Source organism: Pieris rapae, chromosome 20 (genome assembly GCF_905147795.1).
Source record: "Pieris rapae chromosome 20, ilPieRapa1.1, whole genome shotgun sequence".
In the NCBI taxonomy this organism is placed as follows: Eukaryota; Metazoa; Arthropoda; class Insecta; order Lepidoptera; family Pieridae; genus Pieris; species Pieris rapae.
Window position 1 is genome coordinate 2,488,548 of NC_059528.1, and position 17,502 is coordinate 2,506,049.

Here is a 17,502-nt window from a genome sequence, read left to right on the forward strand (position 1 = left end):
TCCATTTCCTCCATAAAACCTCCTCTATTTTCCTGCAGTACGCTCTGCATTGACTCTGTATGGCAAGCTAACGCTTAGACCACACAACATAAATACAGAACACCAATACTATTTGCATTTGCTATATAATTTACATATGTGTTAAGCCTCTCATATGCATGTGCATTCAAATAATTCTTAATTCAATATCCATCCCGTTTTACAAACATAAATTGTTTAGGGACAAATGTGTCTGAAATTCCTCCAGTAAGAGATATTTTTTTAAGTTGGCACAACTTGTATTCATAGGATAGTAAAAGGCATACAACCAACAAAAGCAAAAGTCCCTCTCCACGGCGTCATTACAGCGATACTCTAAGCGGCAGGCTGATGTCCCATTGGTATCCCCAGATATACTTTTCTAATATTCCGATCTTCTTCCATTCTCTATAGGTTTGTTAACCGGAGTGTTAGCTTTGGCCTCCCCGTGATGCTGTGTTCGGGTACCATTCCTACTTTCTTCTGACCTGAGATTGGCAAATCCATCTTCTCATCTCCATCTTAGACAAGCATAAGTGCAAGATGATCGAAGCTAGTGTTCTCTTGACTAAGACTAACTGACTCTTGGCTCACTTTGGGTTGTTATGCCAGCGAAGTAAGTAATTTGCAGCCTTGTTGCCAGCTGCCCATTGAAGTATTATTTTCTTAAAAGGCTGGCAATGCTATCACGACCGCTGGCATGGAGACTGTCAATACGTGGCGGCACCATTTAACATCAGATGAGAGCCTCCTGCCCGTTTGTCCCTGTTCTATGAAAAAACAAAGAAAATGTTACAGAAATAATCCTCTTTTATCGTTTATATTCAAATTTAGAAAATCATTTTCCTTTATATATTTATTGATAAATAGAAGCTGATACACTGCTTATCTAACAGAAATAGTTGAGGAAATATTCATAACTTCCCTTATAGTGTGCGTTCAATGTATTCATAAAATTCAATATCCCCACAAAGTTGAGCCATATTAGCGCTTAAACTTTCCAACTTCAGGTGGCGCTGTTCTCACAGCAAACTACATCATACCGATATAGAGAATAGCCGTGTAATAATTATTAGATAAGGTAATTTTATAACTAAAAAACACATCATTGAGACTGTCCATGGGCGGCGGTATCACTTAACATCAGGTGAGCCTCCTGACCCTTTTGCCCCAGGGGGCATACATATATTATAGAACAGGTTCTATATAAAAAAAACATCAAGACACCGGCTGCGAGCCCTCTTTTGCTTGCCAGATCCCGTACCAACACACTACCCAAAGATGGCATACGCCCCCAAACGGGCCTAGTGACCCCCCTTGTGAGTTTGCAACCAGAACATTCGAACAAAAATTCCTTAAAGGAATGTTTCTCGGACTGGACTAAAAAAACTAAAAACTCGATTTTAATAGATACAAAAGGTTTTTTATGAGGTAAACTGAAAAGTTATGGCAGTTATGATTTTTAATAGAATTTGATTTGATTATTCAATAAAGTACAGGCAGTCCTCGTACTTACACCATGTTAGCTTATCGAAATACGCGACGTAAATCGAAACGACGTATGTTGAGACATATTTTTTCATATTATGTTTACATGTAAAACTCAAGGGTTAAGTTCCATACGGACTCGAAATTTAAAAAAAACTGCATTTAGAACAAAGGATATACATACTTTATATCAAAAATACATACTAATATAATACATACTTTATTATCAAAAGTAAGTTCTTAAAATATTTTTTTTTATATTTGTGTGTTATTAATTTTGATAATAATTATAAAACTATAATATATAATAAAAATATGCAATGAGAAATAATAAATTAAACTTTTGGCTTAAAGAAACTATATCATAACAGATCATCAATATCATCCGCAGTAACTGCAATTTCAGGCAAACGGTTAGCCAAATGAACAATGTTAGTTGTGGTTTCATCGATATTTGGTTGATCTGTGGATGAAGAACTTTGAGATGGCTCCTTGTCCAAATCATCCCTCCTATTCTTTTTATATCGTCTGCCAATCTCTTGCTCTGTCTTCCTCTTTTCCTTTTTCCATCGCGTGGTTCCATTCTGTAATACTTGTTATCAATTTCAACTTGCTCTCTCATCTTGTGCCCGGTCCTATAAAAAAAGGTTTATATTAGTAAAACATAATTAAAACATTTAATTTTCTATTGAACATTTCTCAATGTTGTGCGCGGTATTTCACTATACATTTTTAACATATAATACCGCATCTATTTTTTATAGAATCGCGAGCAAGTGTACAAGTTTCTAACACGTTATTTAATGAAGTTAGTTTATTAGGTTGTCGACGGAACAGTGGACAATTTTGACGTACTTCGAAAGGCTGCTACCGCTTCAACATGTCTGGTAACGAGAACTTTATAATTGTTATGTAACAACCATATTTACTGTAACAACCGACTTTGAACTGAGTAATGTGTTCTAAAAAAACCCTTAAACAAATATATTTTTTTAACAGAACTGACATTGAAATGATACAGTCATTTGTAATACCAAAACATCAAGATCATATCTTTCTGCTCTTTAAATTTTAAAAACATATTCAACATGAGATCTTCAAGAGAAGAGCATACCATCTCTTTAAAGGTTTGCTACGCGCGAGCCTTCTGGTCGAGCTTTCTGCAGTGTGTGTCCATGAGCGGCTGTATGACTTAACCTAGCCTCATGATATTTGCATCCTTTCTTTCGCCGCTATTGTAAAAAAAAATACGAAGATAAAAAGGGACACCCAAACATTGTGAACAATTTTGAAAGGTCTGCTTTATCTCAACGAATAACCAATAACAATAGTAAAAATCGGTTCTATTTATACTAAGCCCCGAGGTATCTTAGCGGAACAATCTTCACACCCGTAGGATCGCTCAAGTGCACTGAAGTACTGTTACGGCCCTCTACAATGTTCAGCAGATTTGAGGGATTTGTATGTGAATTTATGCAATTCGCATCTATTTCGTGTTGTTTAGGAAATTCGAATATGGAATATGAAATTTGAAATTTGTATTGTCTATGCACAAAATGGTGAAGAAGATGAAAATGTTGTTGTAGCTTGACCATTGCGATAGTGTTTTGTTATTTATTTTTGTTCCATGATTTGGAGCAATTTTTTTTAATTATATACAAGACAAGTTTTACTCTGGCCGTTATACTAGCAGACCAATTCGAAATTTAAAACTACGCTTGCATTTCAACAACGTTATGTAATATTAATAATATAGTCTGAATATGTCATTATGGTGTTAGTTTGATATTTCGTTAATATATAATCGTTTTATTAGCAAGCAATTTAAACCAAACACAAAAAAGGTGTGTGAGGATTAGTGTTAAGATAATTATTAGAGTTTAATCTTGGAAGTCTAAGTTTGATTAAACAATCCCTAATCTATTAGGTTTGCACGCGTATAATAATTTGTAGTTTAAGTATAAACATAAATGTATTTACTATCCTAATCTTTACGATTCAAGTTTATGAGGGGACTTAAAAGTAACTAGTCATAATTTAACTTTATTAATATTTTCATTTAATAACTTAGTTAACTTTACCACCGTACTTTGTAAATGTTATGGCTCATAAATGTTCACTTGTTTATCAGCAAAACCTCAAAAATTAATGTAGCTACATAAATTTTTGTTACCAGGATAAAATTGAATGGTATTTCTTCTTGACACAAGCTGGGGTGGAACAGTACATATATATAGGCATCGAGCAAGTCATAAATTGTTGACGAAAAACGCTTCTATTATATATCATAGTATATAATGATAGTAACTTTGATAAAAGTTGTTTGTGCATACTAAATCTTGTGCAGAATTATTATAAAACCTCATAATGAAATGTTTCATACATGAAAGACATCGCATAACTGAGCCAATGAGTAAATAATAATAAATAAAGAAACTATATTAATCATTCAAGACAAATATAAACAACATTAGTATTTCTTATTGTTTACAATTTCTTCTACATATTTGTTAAACAAATGACGATCGGGTCCTAACAGTCTTGAATATTCCATTTTCAAACTAAGCCGCAGGTAGCATAAAAACAAAACAAATCCAGTTTGCAAACAATTCCCAATTTTCCGTTCGTTACTGAACAAGTGCGAAAAAAGGTTAAAACAAAATTGCAACAAGTTTAATTGCGTTTCGTGAACGCTTGTAATTGTATCGCGAGTTGCATCGTTTGAAACGGGACAAACGCTTTGAACTGTTCTGAAAATAAAGTATAAAAAATATTATTTAATTTTTTTTGTATATTTCAGTGATACAGATATAATTCGCGTCTGTATCCTTCGTTACCGTTCGTGTAAATAATGTAAATACATGCAATGGCGGTACTACCTTTTCCGGCTGTTGGGCTCTAGGAAAATCACTTTTGCTACAAAGTGTGTCTTTACAAATTTTATGTGCGACAGATAGTTTAGGAGATATAGTCACAAACGTGTTTTCACCCATTTTCCCAAGATGGCGGTCGGGAGGACAAGGTCAAAAAAACCCATCAACTTGAGGTTAAGCTTATATTGGCCCTATATGTCCCATAAATAAAATTGCGTCCTCTATCAAATGTTTTGGCCCACAAATTGTAACATTTCAATGGACTAACAAGCAGAAGGCTCACCTGATGTTAAGTGATACCGCCGCCCATGGACACTCTCGATACCAGAGGGCTCGCCTTCTGCTGTCTGTTGCCGGCCCTTTAAGAATTGGTACGCTCTTTTCTTGAAGGACCGACTAAGTCGAATTTGTTCGGAAATACTTCAGTGGCCAGCTGGTTGGTTTAGTTTGGCAAAATGTATTTTAATATTCACGTTCAGAAGTGTTATTACCAATATGATTAAACTACAAGGAGTTGATTCATATAGGTCATTTGAAGGCACAAGACTGACAACTCTCAAGAATTAATAATTTTAATAATAATTTTTAATAATTAAATTTTAAGGTTAGTTATTAGGTATATTTTTATGTATTATGTTATTTGTTTTGAATAAAGTATTATAATATTTATATAGCTAATAATAATGTTAAGCTGATACAAACCAAGGTATGTCATTCCTGGTCGTGTGTACATACTGCACTAATCCTATCATGTGATATTCACATGACTGAGTTTCCCTAAATAGCCCTTTACCCTCAAGATGCTGTGTAACTGGATTTGCTATTTAAAATAATCACTGAAGGGTATAAATTGATAACAACACAATGTCGGATGGAAGAATAAAATCTCATTTAAACATTAAATCAAGTATTATCACTCTTTTACAAACGTAGGTAAAGGCAATTGGCATAGATTCGTGCGATAAAAAACGCTGTCAACTCCGCTTAATGATCGCCACTTGCACACAAGGTAAAGGTATAGTCCAGACATTATTTATAGAACAGGGGGCAAACGGGCAGGAGAATAATCTCAAGTTAAGTGATACCGCCGCCCATGGACACTCTCAATGCCAGAGGTCTTGCGTTGCCGTTCTATACATAGCTCCAAGTATCCACTCAGAAGTAGACCTCAGACTCCAAGACTGACGATATCTGTCAGGCTGACTCTTCTCCTCTTTAAATTAACTCCTTGACTATAAAGAAAATTACACATCGAATCTCAAATATCATCTTTCAGTTCTTGAATTAGGTAAAAAAAAATACAAAAGTATCATACAGCTGATGATGGCTTGATATAGATAGGATTGTACCGCCACTGTTATTAAGGCGAAAATACAATTAAAAAATTTGTTCATGTAGTAGTGTACACAAAGGAAGTGAAAGTTTTTTATGACCTTATTTTTCGAAAAATTATCTACCATATGCATCTTTACAGAATTGGTTAAATAAAATTAATTAGATAAGGCTTTTTAATCATAAACTTGAAAACAAATAATACAATTATTTCATTTAACCCTATTACTAAAAAAGATTATTACAGAATTTCATTAATTATAACAGAATTATTACAATCATCGTTATTATAATTCTTTGTTAAAAAAGATGGCGCGTAACCGAAAAATGTGACGTGTAACCCAGAAATGTGACGCGTAACCGAAAAATGTTACTCGTAACCGAGAAATGTGACGGTAATTTTTTTCCAACACCGATAAAGAAGTTTCACTTCAAAAATATTGCAAAATATCTACGTGTATGAGTTGCATGGAGTGCGCACGCTTTGCGTACAAAAACGAAACAATTTTACTTGACAAAAGAAAAACTGTTTCATCTCATTTCACTATTTTGTTTACGCTGTTATGGTAAATGAAAAACAGCGTTTTTGCTTTATGACACGACAGCGAACGATTTTGTTTCTGTTAATAAGAGGGTTGGTCTATAATATTGTAACGACAATGCCATAAACAATTTGTTACCAATAAACTGTAACAATACATTAAATTTATTATCACCATTTAATTAATTAAGGTCCAAACAGATTATGAGATGATAAAATTAATTATCTGTTAATGCACTCGGTAACTCCATTAGCAGTAATTGATGCGTCATAAATTGCAATACGCAAACTACTCTTGTTTAGTGAAGTATAATTTAATACCGCATTCACAAAGTACTCATAAGTACTTTGATTTATTTTTAAATATTTCGGTGTAAGCACATAATCATAAAATAAAAACTCTTTGCTTTATAGGCACAGTTTTCAACCGATATAAAAAAATCCCTGGGATGATGTGAACGATTTGTAATTTTATTATATTTTATTGTGTAATTATCTTATCTTGTTTATGTTTTTAATTGTATTTTTTTTAGCATAACTTATGTTTACATGTATTGTCATACATATTAGATATAAGATTTTATAAAATTATCAGTAGATTTAGTAATATGTATGATGTTGTAGACTTAGGGCCTGTTTCACAATGTATGGATTAAGTGCCAAATAGCTATGCAACATATAAATTATTCGAAAGATAAAAGTTCCAAATAAGATACTTCACATTTCATGACGTATAGCGCTATCTGACAGTCGTGAAACGCAAAAATACTGTTTATCCTACAAATAAGTAACAAATAGCTTATTTGGAACTTATCCGGGCATTGTGAAACAGGCCCTTAATAAATAAAATAAATAGAAACGATTGTATATTTTTATTAGAAAAACTTAGTGCTAAATTTCCATCGGCTTGAATAGATTTTGGGATCGCAAAGTTCTATCATATACTCTTATTACAAAGAAACTTAACCGGGTACTAATTTTAATTTCATTGTGTCAAATTGTAGTGATCAAGTGGTACATGATCTATTGGGGCTTTTACCTAAGTAATAATTAATTTACAAAGTTTTACTTCTGACATGTGTACTCTGACGGACGCACTTTTTTATTAAGTAGACGTCACGCAGAGGTGGTTATTCTAGTGGTACCTATAATACTATCGTATTTATCAATTTGTGAATCGTCCGACACCCTCGTATCTGTGACTGACATGAGGGATGAAGGGCGTGTGCCTAATCGAATCCAAAATTTCATTTTACGTAAAACGTTAGATGTGAGAGATTTGAGCCCATTCATAATTAATTTTTCCTGTGGGATTTTGATGCCGGTGTATTTGAGAAAATTAATATGCCTTTAAACCGCAGGTTTATGGATTTGGCATCGATAGACTTACCAACTCAAAAAAGGCTGGAAAGGCCTCCTAATAAGCTTTCCACGCAACTATATAAATAGGCTTAATAGGCGACAAATCCTAAGTCTTTATAGGTACGGTTGACAGAGAGCAGCAGTGGGATTGATTTGCTGCAGTTCAAACAATTTGTATTAAAAACTTGGCGATTGAAAAGAGTGGCGGAAAGTTTCTTGCCAGTTCTTCTTGCCTGCTCTATGCCCTTCACTTGCGAACTGGTAGTAAATGTTAATTTACTATTAATTTAATTTTTTGACGTTCATAAGTGTACTTGTTTACCTAGATGATTAAATATATTTTGTTGTCCTCGTTGTAGTCTCGATGAAGATTTAGGTCTAAACGCCTAACAGCTCTCAACACATCTGCTCAAAGTCTAGCTGATTGCAAGATAAACACTTATAAAAAAATAGTTTTTTTTTTATTTTTATTATTGCTTAAGCAGTAAAAATAAACTAATAAACCACTACGTTTGTTTGTAACTCCTTACAAAAAAAAAAGTTAAAAATTACAATCAATATAAAAACGTAACAAAATCAATAAACAAACAGGGAAAAAATCGTTTTATTCCATAATAATCAAATATCTTAAAAGGTATATTTCAAAAAGTTTAAATATTATGTATCTCTAAGAAATTTTCCGCCCCAGAAGCGCGCCAAAAGCAAACCAATATTATAGATAAAAGCGGGGAAGTGCTCAGTAATCAAGTTACAATGTGATCGAGTTACGAAGTCTCAGTTGTAAGGACGGTTTACGATATTTTGTACTGTGGAATAGTTAAGACAATTTATAGGCTCAGCCAAAACGTTTGAAAACGTTTACAGTTATTTCTCTTCAGGGACACTGAAACAATGATAAGGGTTTAAAGTAACTTAGTTATCTACGTACATACACTTATCTGTAAGATAGTGTTCGGGTTTTTGTGACTGAATTTTTGTAGCCATCAAACCACTAAAATTATGCGGTTCGATGACGCAATATAAAATCATTGTCACCTTTTTAAGTCGGTGTGTCTGTTTCATAATCATTTGTCAATCTAATAGGCAAGTAGGTGATCAGCCTCCTGTGCCACAGGGTCGTTTTTTTAGGTCTAAGGCAAGCCGGGTTTTTCCTGATGTTTTCCATTCGTTTCTTTTCGTTTGAGCGAATTTAATGAACATAGAATGAAAGTCAGTTGGTGCACAGCCGGGGATCGAACGTACGACTTTAGGAATGGTAGTCACACGCTGACCCTACTAGGCCAACACATTTAGAAATAAAAAATATATTATTATTTTAAAAATTCAGATATATCAGAACTTTTTCCTTTTCTCTATGTTACTCTATAATCTTTTGACCCTTTTTGATATTAAGAATCGAGGCCTAGCACGTAAGGCCTGCATTCACTTTGATTCGTGTGAGTGCAAGTGATTGGTAATTGAAATTGATTAGTGCAGGTGTATAGTGCAAGTAGTGTCTAATTATTATTTAGTGGCTCTATTAAGTAAATTCAGTTGTCATATAGTTTGACAGGCACGCTGCGAGTGAGGGGAAAGGCAGGGCGCACACGACGTCACCACTGGCAGTTCACTCGCAAAAAAATAGAACACACTTCTACTATGCACTAATCAGTTGCCGTCCACACTTGTTTTCTATCTAATCACTTGCAATAACCACTAATCAAAGTGAATACAGGCCTTATGAGTAACTCCAGTATGTAAAGGATTTGACAACATACAAAAATAATACGTAGCACTCAGTGTCATCTTCTTCATTTAAAAAAAATAAAATAAAAGAGCATAACCTACATTCGACTGCGAAATAAAACTAAAATAAAGAGTACACTTGCAATTTCATTTCTCGATAGGTGTCGTATACGCCGGACGTTGAAGCAATATCTTGCGCTAAAATATCAGTTTCAAAGGATATTCATATAACACTTTGATATACGATATTGTTATTTCCGATTCCATTCATGTTTATTTAAGGTACAGATTTAAATCCGTTGACTCGGTACACTCACTTCTGTATTCTTAGTTCGTCCAGTTACCTTAGATTATTTAAGAAAAAGAAAACGATGTATGATGATGATGATGATTTGCTTTTTTAAAACAGTACCGAGAGTTTTACGCCTGCTTTTTCTCTACACCTACATCCTCTGTCTACTTTGCCGATGAGTAGGGATGCCTACAGGTTCAAAATAATAACGTGGAATAAGTGATACCTGTATATCTTATGTTCCATAAACGTATTTTATTTATTATAGTTTACTATATTAATAAAAACAATGCAATGGCGGAATGTCGTGAAGCGCATCACATCTGCCCCTTCGATTACCACTACTACAAAGCGATCACGGCCGCTCTGTCAAGAGTGTAGCGGATAAGAAGAACTATTTATTTATTTATTTATCCTTTATTACCGTATACAAAAAACATACACATAACAAAAATAAAAAAAAACAGTTTACAAAAGATATAAGGCAAGGGGCGGGCTTATCGCTTACAAGCGATTTCTTCCAGGCAACCCTACTATATTAATATTTGACATAATGAAATCACTAAAGAATTCAATTTAGTATTTTCTTTGGCTTCCTTAGATCACTTGTATAACGTAAATCTTATTTCTGTTTTTTTTTCGTTTTATTTCTGACTTTCCAAATAATATTTACACACCAGACAATGCTATGCTATGAATGCGATCGTTAATAAGTCAACAGTAGAACTGGGATATAGATCTGAGTAGCATTTCGATGTTTGATGTCTAACCATGATTTCTATATAAAACAAATAAATTTTTATCAAATATAAATTACCTACTAAAAGATCCTGATTTCAATGCATCCCCTCAACAAAATAGTAACTTTTTAGCTTGCCCATTGATGTGGAAGTGACAGGTGTGGCCGACGCAGACCGGAAGTCGTCTGGGCGGCGACGAGATACCATCCGGCTCGCAGGAAATGACTATGGAATCGCCAGTTTGATTTGTTACGAAATTCTTATATAAATAGTAATATATAATGTTTTATGGAAATAAATAAATCAATAATAGGTCTTGGCGTCAGATTTCTGAATCTGTTTCATGATTTTTAAATAGGCAAGTATTTGATCAGCCTCCAGTGCCTGACACACGTCGTCGACTTTTTGGGTCTAAGACATGTTTATCGTCACGATGTCTTCCTTCAATGTTCGAGCAAATGTTAAATACGCACAAAGAAAGAAACTCCATTGGTGCAGCAGGGGATCGAACCTACGACCTCAGGTATGAGAGTCGCACGCTGAAGCCACTAGGCCATCACTGCTCTAATGTTTTATGGAAATATAAATATAATTTCCAACAAGAAACCACGATCGGCAGTCTAACATCAAAACCACTCATTTATACATATTATCCGGTGTTGTCAAAACGTGTGCTAGCCCTTAACCCTACATTTGCCTAGTAAAATATCAAACATAAGTCATCGTGTATGAATTATTGGGTAAATAAATCCCCATAAGAGGTCAACTAAATAATCGTTCGCTAACAAGTACACCCTTGTCAGTGTCAATTGCTTTTGACGGCTCGCGTTACGCTATTTATTCGTGGAGGTTTTAATAATTAATCTTTAACATTTTGATAATCAATTTAATTTTAACAAATAAATAATAAGATAAGAGGAAATAAATACAGATAATATAACTTTTTCTGCAGCTGTGATACATTTTGACATTCAACACCTTTTGTCGTTATCTTTATGTCCATTTATGTCACATTCCTTCTAGTCCAGGATCCATCGCCCATTTTTGCACTTGATTACTATCAAGCTAATTTTCCGTGAGTAGCTTTATTTTGATGAGACGCCCAATAATTTCCTATACGAATATATACATGTCGGAAAGAGGGGACTCCTTGTTCAAACCATAGATTTTGTAGGACACAAATACTACAAAATTTTCTTATTAACTTAAATATTACTGTTCCTTTTATAAACTTATATAGTTTCTTTTACTTTTCTAACTGTATTAAGTTGTCATATCTCTTGACGAAGATAAAGAATTAACTACGTATTGGTTTGATATTGCGTTCCGAGAAACGCTTTTCCGCCATACATACACATTTCTAATTTCAGCACAAACTGAGGTATGACTAAGTATTTGGTGTTCTTGGTCAAATTGTATTAACACAGTGTTAAAAAGAGATAGATAATTGTGACGGTGTAATTAGACTAATTTTTATGTGAATTAAAATCAAATTCAGCGAATAGATGCGTTAACCCAGAACTCATTGATAGGGCATGGCTTAAGCTTGCAGTGTACTTTTTTATTTATTGACGTAGCAATAGCTTACAATTAAAAATGTATAAAAAATGCCTTAAACGGCCTACCCTAGTAAAATATTCTCTATGTATTTTATTGCGTTTGTGTATAACAGATATTTGTGCCTATATACATTATATTATTTTCATGTAATGTAGTGCTTCTAAATTTACATTTACCGTCTAATTTACATTATCCAGGTCGTAGAACGGACGAGAAGGACTGGCTTTTAGCTCTATGATTATTTTTAAAGTCGCCAAACAAAGATTGCTAGTAATGTGTAAAGTTAGTCGCTTCTAACATGAACCAAACAACAAATTGCCAATGGAGTGAATATTGACATTACATTGATTTTTGTTGAAAGCCATTTACCTGACGTCATGATATTTTAGGCGTTACACTTTACACTGCTTTGTCAAAGTCAAAAATCATTTATTCATATAGGTAACACAATGATGAATGAACGTCAAAAAAGAAATTTAAATAGTTCTAATTTAACATTTACTGCCAGTTCTCAAGTCAAGGGCGTAGAACGGAAGAGAAGAACTGGCAATAAACTCTCGGCCACTTTTTTAATCGGCAAGTTTTTTGTTTTACACAACTTGGAAAAGGAGCTGTAACCGTTACACCAAGTTTCATGTGACGTCTTAAGTAATACATAATAATAATATAAATTAAAAACAAAGATTTGTCCTCTATCAGCAGGAGGCATGGAATGGCTTTAGAAGCTTTTACTAAAAGGTAAATCGATACTAATATTATAAAGAGAAAGGTTTTACTTACTTATATATGTTAAATATGTATTATATATTATTATATATAATACAAATTTAACCATAAAATATAAAAACTGTAAATATAAATATATTATAAAGAGGAATGATTATTTGTTTACATAGGCTTCACAAGTACAGGACTGATTCATGAAAATAAAGTATCAAATTCTAAATCTATTAGAATCCTCAGTCGTCCCTGATGAACAAAGACTAAAGAATATTTAAAAAATCCTACATGGCATACGCTGCAGAAACTATTAGCAAAGTTAATTTTTTTAATAGAATATATAAATATTTAGAAAAAAAATCGGGGTACCATATGTCTAACAGGAAATAATGTTTTTGCAATTGAATTAAAACTCAAATTTCAGTAACTATTTACATCAGGCATGAACATTGCTACACATGTTTGGTATAAGCAATCGTTATTGAGAATGTTTTCATAGACTTTTGTTAGTAAAATTTCACAACTGTGTATCACGGATTCGAATTTGAAAATCGAAAGCTCAAAACAAAGGAATCGAACAATGCCTGTAAATTGCCAGCACACAAACAGTCCTTTAGGTTAAAAAATTGTAAAGCCCGTTCTACACTGTCACCTCCAATCCACTTTCAATTAACGTGTCCAGAGGAGCGTTAACGCTCGCTATACGTTGCTTGCCGAGATTTAAGGCTTGGGGCACATTATATCATATTTTATGAATTAACTGTCACATAGATTTAGCTATAATATATAAACATCTTAAATGTTTTTAAAATGTGACCATCTTTTGTTACTAATATAACTATATATTTTGTTATCAATATAGTAACACTAATATCTTTTTTTCTTATTTATTTAATTTACTGAAGGTCCTCTGCTAAATGTCCGTCTCAACCAATAAACGTATACCTACTAAAAACGTACAAATCTGCAAATTTATGAAAATAATAAAAAAAACTTTAACGACTATGAATTAATCTGACATAGGAAATAGTTTAAAACTGTCTCTACATTATTTCTAAGTATCTTTAATAATTATGGTGATTCATTTTTTACACTTTTTTGTTTAACTGTAATAAAAGTAAAATTGTTGAGGAATCGTAGATTAATATTGAAACAAATATTTTGCTTAGTAAAGTGGTTTTAACTGTTTTAATTTTATTGCGATGTTAGTTCTGACCCTGATTTCGTTTACTTTTTTGTTATTAATAGTACATATTCAATCAGGTAACATAAATAAAGATGGCGACGGGTGGCCTTATCGCTAGTAGCCAGATCAGGTGGTACAGAAAAAAAGAATTGTAAGATTAGTTTGTTTATGAATCACAAATTTATACAGTAATAAATATTCGATATAGTAATTTTGTTATACAACAGTGAAGTCTACCCCTTATATTAACCCCCAGCCTTATTCAAATATCTCTCAGACGGGGCAGGATGCTAATTACGCGACCTAGGGTGTCTAAAGCCTATTGGAAGCCTACTTTGTGTTATAATAGAGAGGAAATACGAAAATCAAATTTAATCAATTCAAAATTTTTTATTAACTTTTCCATTTATATTTATTTGTAATATAAAATAGTAAATAGTTTTCTATTTGTATTAAAAGAAATCTTTTTTTTTTTGCAACTGCAAAACTCAATGAAATCAAGTTCAAAGAAAATAATAAAAAAAGACGTGCGTATAGATTTAAAAACTGGCAAAACAATTTTATTATTTATTTAATACAATACAAAATTAATATAAAGTAGAAAAAATAACAGATATGTCGACTGTTTTGACGCTTACACTTCAGAATAATATCACTAAAAGTTAAGAGACTGTTATTATTAACCGACATGAAAATATTTAGAGGATTTAATTAAATAATTAGTTTTGTTGTAGTATCTGGATTATTCATTTGTTTATACTACAAGTAGGTGCCAATGATGCAACCCTCATTGTATGCGTAAAGCTTGAAACAGAGAAGAGTGGAAGTCCTTAGAGGAGGCTTATGTCCAAAGACAAGGTATATAATGAAATCAACAATCTTGCCGATTAATTATTAGTATTTTTTTTAATTTTAGTATTATTATTTTTTTAGTATTTCATACTTCTATGTACCTAATATGTAAATACAGCAATAAAGGCTTTTATTTATTAATTTCGGTGAACAGCCGTTCTATGCCTGATTTTACATTTTTTTTTTTTCATTTAAATCACCTTAGTTAAACTGAAAAGAGTGCTCATGAAACCTACGAAATAAATATGATTCTTACTTCTATCCTAATACATTTCCCCACAATATCAGCAGGGTTAAAATATTCAAAAGCTAATAACCTTTTCATTTCCAGCAATTTAATAGAATTAGACTGGATCCCGGCTAGCTAAAAGCCCGTTTATAATAACATTATACTTTCCTTTTCGCCGGAGCGAAGCGTAAGTCAATTATACTGAATCTCTAGGTATAACTGAGGTATAGCATTTCAAAGATATGAAGGGTGTTATGAACCTTTATTTAAGCTTCGTTTGAAAATGGAATCGTTAGGTTGACATTGTTAACCTCAATACTCTAGGTTATTTAGGGAAATATTTCCTAGGTACATTTTCAAGGGAATACTGTACATGTAATTATTGAAATTTGTTGCTTTAATATTTATTATTTATGCAGTTTTTAGGAAACAAATCAGATACATATATACAAAAAAAAGATAAAAATAAAATAAACACATGGTTTATTGGTAAAATATCCACAAAAGGTTTCACTAATAAAAATATGACACAGATAAAAAAAAACAAAACATAACAACACAAAATTTATAGATCCGGACAAGGACAAATTCCGCTATAATAGAGGAGAGACAAGAATTAGGACATCAACAGTTGTTTTAAATAATTTTAAAATGTAAGTATATGTACAATCAGGTAACATAAATTAGGATGGCGACAGGCAGCCTTATCGCTAACAAGCCAGATCTACCAGGCAATCTAAATGTTTGGTAGAACGACGTAAGATTACCGGCGGTCTCAGGATCTAAAAAAAAAAAATCCTGATATCAGGTTCTAAATTTTTCTTTATATGCTGAAAACACAGCAAATACCTAGTGAAGGAATATATAGGGAGATATATACTTAACAGTACTATGTACATTATACTAAGTATATCCGAGCTAAGGCTTTTTTCCTGTACGTCCATTAAGTTTACGGTAAACGATAAATCTTCATAGCTTGCTTTTGTGAGGACATGTTCTTATATAACATTGTTACAGAAGGTAATGGAAGTTATAAATAATCCGTAAACAAAGAATGTATAAAGCTTTATATATTACAAATAAGATACACCATCCTTATATCCGATTTAATAATTTAACTTGTTCCAGCCACTCGGGAAAACGAGACTTGGAATACGAATACCATCCCAATCATGTCGACGTTCGTCGTTCCACTGAGCGTTTTCTAAGGCAGTTTTCGCCGCGCATCACTGAAGTATTTCCGAACCAATTCGACTTAGCGGCCTTCAAGAAAAGAGCGTAACAATTTTTGAAAGGCCGCCAACGCACTAACGAGTCTTCTGGCAATGTGAGTGACTTTCAGCGGCAGTATCATTTAACATCAGGGCAAAAGAAAAATAGCAAAAAAGTATTAGATTTTGACATATAGGATAGGTCTGTACCTGTTGGTACAGAAGCACTAACTATGACTCCTATATGTCAAAATTCTAACAAGAATGAGATTTAGAAACAGCGATCTCAGGGCCGCCGCAGGCATTCAACAGCGATTTTTAAGGCACATTCTACCAAGCATGATCTCTTTCTAAAATCTGCCAGCGATACGAAGAGGATTTCAAAAAAACCCGCTTCCACCCAGCGTTGCAGATGTTTATAGGCGGCTTATATGCGGTGATAACCGAAGCCTGCAAATAAGAGATCCAGGCACTCGACCGAGGATTTGCTCCAGCAAATTCACTTAGGGCATACAGAATATGTATCTGATCAAGTAAAGTCTGTTCTTGGTTCAGCTTTAGAAATTTCACCGTACCAAACCTGTATCCATCTAGTGACAGTTTCTTTTTTACATTTTCGGTTAGGAAATCAAGAAATTGCATTAAAACAAACATTGGCGTGCCAACCCAAGTAAATATCAGTAATACTAGCTAATAGCTCTTTTGAATATGTTAGGTAAATATTATTATTATGTCAAAGAATAAACAATATTTGTTACTATTATAATTGCATTTCATCGGAATAATGTGTAGGTAAAAAATTAATTTTAATATATCCGCAAAGAGTGACAGTAACAAAATAATTGGATCGAAGATAACGAGCCGGTTTTAATAATAACTTACAAATCTGGGTCACCTTGACGTGATTTGTCTTGATATGTTCCGTAACTTTAACTTAGTATATCAAGTTTCCGTGGTGTAGCGGTTATCACATCTGCCTAACACGCAGAAGGCCCCCGGTTCGATCCCGGGCGGAAACATTTTTGTGACATTTAAGAAAGTATAAGAAATTTTTTGAGTTTTACCTTTTTCGAATTAAAGTATCGAACCTTTAAAAATGTTCTCAGAAAATTCAACTTAGATGAAATTTAAAAAAGCATTTAGTGTGATATCACATATATAAACAATAGATTTTTTTTTAATTTTGAATTTATAAGTAACCAAATTAATCAGTAAATATTTTCAAAAGGTCTACAATTGTGGTGTTTTTTAATACCGTATCAACGTAGATTCTATTTAAATAAAGAAAATATTTCGTGATAGCCGATTTTCGCTTGTGTAAATCAATCCCTCGACACCGCTTGCAAATGCAAAATAAAGCTTAATAAATATGT

The 17,502-nt window shown here is 33.0% G+C and overlaps 1 non-coding gene across 1 annotated transcript; it reads left to right on the forward strand.

Moving 5' to 3' along the window:
• The first annotated feature begins 17,075 nt into the window (after positions 1-17,075).
• On the forward strand, positions 17,076-17,148 carry Trnav-aac. Its single transcript has one exon. It is a non-coding gene; the product is annotated as a tRNA-Val (tRNA).
• Positions 17,149-17,502: the final 354 nt, after the last annotated feature.